This window comes from Perca fluviatilis, chromosome 3 (assembly GCF_010015445.1).
Source record: "Perca fluviatilis chromosome 3, GENO_Pfluv_1.0, whole genome shotgun sequence".
In the NCBI taxonomy this organism is placed as follows: Eukaryota; Metazoa; Chordata; class Actinopteri; order Perciformes; family Percidae; genus Perca; species Perca fluviatilis.
Genome location: NC_053114.1, coordinates 22786546 through 22791977, shown reverse-complemented (window position 1 = coordinate 22791977; position 5432 = coordinate 22786546).

Sequence of the window (5432 nt, the reverse complement as noted above, 5' to 3'; positions counted from 1 at the left end):
AGTGTACTCAGTTTTGCTTTTCTAATGCTTTCAGTATACTGCTAAAATGCAACAAATTACATGTTGAATTAAACAAACTGAAAGGAAATTATTTCCAACTTTATAAAACAAATTGAACATTGAAGTGATCACAAAAAGGCACCAATAAAAGAGAATGATAGTTAACATTTTAAAGGGCAGTTTTCTAGTGATACTTTCTTTTAACTAACTCAAAAATATCCCTCAGCAGCCCTGATGTCGATAATGAACCCAGCCCTATGTTACGTCTGAAACCAAATAAACAATAGGAAGCAACAGCAGCTCAATACAACCACCTGGGTTGGGCCTGCAGTATGTCAAAGCATCAGGTATCTGAACTTATTGTAATAGCTTCACTAATTAGATTGAGTCATCTGCTCTTCTATAGTCAAACACTGGAGGGGAAATCTGACACTGGAGGGTGTGGGGAGACAGCTGGGGGAAGAGGGAGATGGGCCAGGGGGAGGAGAAAGAAAAAGATGCACACCACACCTCTCATCTTCAAAAACACCTACATTATTCATAAAGCCTGGTTTCTGCAGGGAGCGACCACAACACACGGATATTTCCAGCATGAGCAACCAACGCAGACAGCACATTGGCAGCTCTATCTGAAACAGTTGAATCTAAAGACCAAACACAACAGTGCGAGATTACGCATCAGCATAGACGACGTAATAAAAAGCAAATGCAAAGAGGAGGATGAGAATGGGTGAAAGAGAGAGCAGGGAGTTAAGGAAAAATGTTTATTCTAGATAACAAAGATAAAAAAGGTGAGTCTGTCAGACGGCTGGGATTGGTTGATACCAGCTGAATAACAAACCAGCTGAATAAAAGCCTGATATTAAATGAAGGCAGATAAGTCAGGGGAGGAGGAGGAGGAGAAGGGCTGCAATAAGAAGGCAGCCGTACTCGTGACACAGTAAGCAACAGCGCTTGTTTGTTCGGCTCAGCCATGCCGCGGCAAGCTCAGCTCAGCTCCCCTTGCTATGAATCTTCTGCTGTTGTCAAGGTAACAAGCTCTCTGGATTGGGAAAAAAAAAATCTTCACATTCAAAAAGGTGGGTTTTTTTGTTTGTTTTTTTAAATGGTGGCCTCAACCTAAATCTTGCATGTGTTCTTAATATACAGCCCGTGCCATTTAAACATTCCCAGTACATAACACAGAGTGTTTTCGCTGATGTAGCTGGAATGAAAATGGAGAAGGCAACAACAACATAGTGGTTGAAACCTTCATAGTATTGCTGTTCAGAGCGGCTTCATAAACATAAATCAATGTTTAATTCAATTAATCAAGGCCTCATCAACAAGATAAAAGCTCAACCAAAAAGTCTTGTGCCTGCTAAATGCAGTCCTATCTGACAAGGTGAAACATCCATTGGATTGCATCCAGTTACTCATCACAGGGATTCATATAAAAGAAGTAAGGGTATAAACCGAAAATCATGCATGGCATGCTCAAGTGTTTTGACCAATTACAACCAGGGGTCTCATTTATAAAACTGTGCGTAGGATCCTTACTATAAGTGTACTAGGGGTGGGAGAAAAAATCGATACAGCATAGTATCGCGATATTTTTCGTGGCAATACTGTATCGATACACTGATGCCAAGTATCGATCTTTTATGATATATGTGTTGGTCAGTTTGTCTGCTTGACAATCCCATTTTGCAGCAATAAAATTGAAGTGAGATGAACAGATGTTGACAAAATTGTCCTTTGGGGACATAATTTGAAATTGGGAAAAATTTGAAGTTGGAAAAAAGGTAGTACATTGCAATATATCGCAGAATATTGCAATATGTTTAAAATCGCAATAATATCGTATCGTGACATAGGTATCGTGATGATATCGTATCGTGAGGCCTCTGGTGATTCCCACCCCTAAAGTGTACGTGTGCCAAAAAGCCCAAATTGGCGTACGCCGAAAAAAAGTCAGATTTATAAAACCGTGGCGATGCACACCTGTAAGCAATGTTCCCTTTATAAATCACAGATTGACTGTTATGCAATACATGGATCAACCTCTTATCCCGCCTGTACACGCCCATTTTTAAACCATAAATGGTCAATGTAAAGCACCTCGTGAATGCTGATCAGTATGTTAATGACCCTGGCAGTTGTTCTTCGTTACAAGAAACATGCCGAATCATGACGACTGGCGGAGAAAAAACAAACAAAAAAAAAAAAAAAACTCGCACGCTCGGGAATTGCTGCCAATTGAATTATAATTTTTCGGCCTGTTGTCGCGGCGGTGGAAACCGGATCTATAGACTACCTTTATTCATAAAATCTTCCAAATCAGCAGGCATTTACGGTACTTGCGGGGACAGCTTCGATATACCAGACGTTATATAATAAGATTTAACAGAACTATATATTATATCCAAACACGCCTTAGTGATGAAGTTGAAGATTATATATAATATTTATTTTAAAAACACTTAGCGGTCAGCCATTTCCCTCTGGAAACAGCCGGTTTCACCCAGAGTGGCGAGGGACCTGTATTTGGACCGGGATGGCACGGTTCGGCGTTGCCGTTCTCTACTGGACCCAATTCAGTACATAGATCCGAAAGCAGGCTATATTACTATTACAGCTACGCATGGAATTTAAATCGGCATATGAGCCAGTCATCGTCATGGTCCCTGAAGTCTCTTTTTCTCCTGATTCTTCCATTGCTGTCCTCCTGCAGGGCCAGCAGTGCCATCATGCAGCATTACGCACGGGTTCACCGCAGTATTTATGTTTAGTCTACAACAATTTGTGATTGTTAACACCTTGCTAAAATCACAGCAACAACTGGTATCCCCCACCCCGAGATACAATTTGAAATCGAAATTTAATAGGCAAACACACTTTTCTTCATGCAGGGTTTGTTATAAACAGTATTACATTTTAGACCGATAACAAGGACATAGAGCGTAACGATTGCGCGAGAGCTTAACGGCTGTATTTCCAGACTTTGACATTTGATGATATACGGTATGCAGTTTTAAAGAGAGATATTTAGTTATTTACACTGTGTTGTGCAGTTATCTAATGGTAGGGTATTTGATGCTATCCTGTATTCCATGCAGTCGGGCCATCTCCTACTCCTGCGCTCCGTAGCGGACAATGTGACGGCGAGACAGCGCTGATTAAATATTAAGAATGAGTTTTTATTTAAGATTTGAGTTTGAGGTGTTTATGGAACAATTATCACTCAGTACAAGCGCAAATAACACTGCTGGATTTATCTTCATATGGTGTGAAGAAATTTGCGTGAGGCATTATTTTTTAATACTTAAACATATTAAGAGTAGCCTAACCCTTATTCCCACATGTACTTTCTGCAGTCTGACTTCAGTTCACCACCTCACCATCTGCGTCGCCAATTCCTATTTTGTCTCCAAAACGTGCGTACGCATGGGTCAGAGTTTGCGTGGAGGACCGCACATTCTCCCGTCAAGTTTGTTTTTTATAAATCACAACCTTTGCTTGGGAAGTGGGGTACGCACGTTTTCAGCCCCGTTTTGTTCCCCTCGTTCTGTGGGCTGTGAAAAAAAAATAGTGCCCTAAGTCTGTTACTTGAGATTATACATGTGATTGATATCACCACCAAAGCCAGCAATTCAGTGAAGCACAAAACTATATTATCACTTAAAGGAACGCCGACTTATTGGGAATTTAGCTTATTCACCGTAACCCCCAGAGTTAGACAAGTCGATACATACCCTTCTCTTCTCCGTGCGTGCTGTAAAGCTGTCTGACGGCTCCAGCGGCATCAGGCCAGAAATCCTACCGCTCCAAATAAGTGACAAAATAACGCCATGTTAACCAAACATGCACCAAAACATGTGCCTATTTACATGTTGCGATTTGTAGAATCACAGCGTGTACAAAAAACAATATAACATGAGACACAGCCATCTTCTAACCGTAAACAAACCGGGAACTATATTCTCAGGCGGAAGAATATAGTACTTGGGCGGAATGATTTGCTTTGCAGCAAGCTTGTCTGAGAGTATAGTTTCCGGTTAGAAGATGTCTGTGTCTCATGTTACGTTGTTTTTTGTACACGCTGTGACTCTACAAATCACAACATGTGAATGGAACAAATAGGAACATGTTATCGTTATTTTGTCACTTATTCAGAGCAGTAGCAGCTAGTTGGAATCAGTTACCTGCAGGTTCTGTGCTAGGCTAAGCTACCGGTGTAGCCGTCAGACAGCGTTACAACACGCACGGACACGAGAAGGGTATGTATCGACTTGTCTTACTCTGGGGGTTACGGTGAATAAGCTAAACTCCCAATAAGTCGGCGTGTTCCTTTAAAAGTCTTTAAATACACATGTAAAAACAATTTATCCTATTTCTACCATATATTGCTGTAGGACACTTTTCTATGAAATGTTTGAAACAAGGGTTTTTATTTGAATGCACAGTTTGTTTTCTGCTCTTTTAAATCTTATTATAGGCCAAACCATGAGAATACAGAGGGGGCCAAGCAAAGACCTTGGCTTTGGATGTAATTAATGTTGACAATTGAATTAACTCTGATGTTAAGACAAATCAGCTTTGGATTTGCCAAGTCACCTCAGCGGCCAATCTAATCAGTTCCACCCACGACAACTTCAGATTATCATTAAGTATCAGTTTCTTTCAACACGTTAGCAATGAATTAGTCTATACCATGAATTGTGTAAAATGTCAAAAACAAGTCACCAAAGCCCAGTGCGTCTGCAAGGCAGTCCAACACCCAAAAGTATTCATCAATTAACGATGATATGAAAATGAGAGGAGGAAGCAAATCCACAGTTTAGAAGCTGCCAATGTATTTTTAGCTCTTACATAATAAATTTGATTTTGAAATTTATTTTCCAGGGTTTTCTCTTCCATTACACGGCTTATGCGCAACACCTAAGCGTTTTTGCACACTGCCTAAGCTACTGAACGTAAAAATAATGTCAACAGCATCTGGACGACAAGCCATCCCCTCCTTGTCTTCTACACGTATGCCGCATGATAGTTCACGGACAGTGGCATAAACATTGTCACAGCCACACACACACACAGCCACACACACAGCCACACACACACAGCATGTTGCGCATACAAAGGCAGCTGCAGCTCACACGTCAACAAGTTTGCGGTGGAGAGAGAGGGAAAAATAGAGAGGGAGGTGCATTTGTCGCTGAGCATGAATTTAGCAGCAACATTATAGCTGTGAACGTTGCAGCACAGTCTGTGTACAGTTTATCTGACAGTACTTACAATACTTGCTACAACTCCTCAAGACCCAAGCAGAAATCCTGTGTCCTGCCTGCTTGCTATCTGCTGGTTTAAGTAAAGAGGGTTAGCCACGGAGCTAGCGACAACTACACAGGCTCACTAACTTAAGGTGGGCTGACCTTTAAGGTGGAACAGCTTTT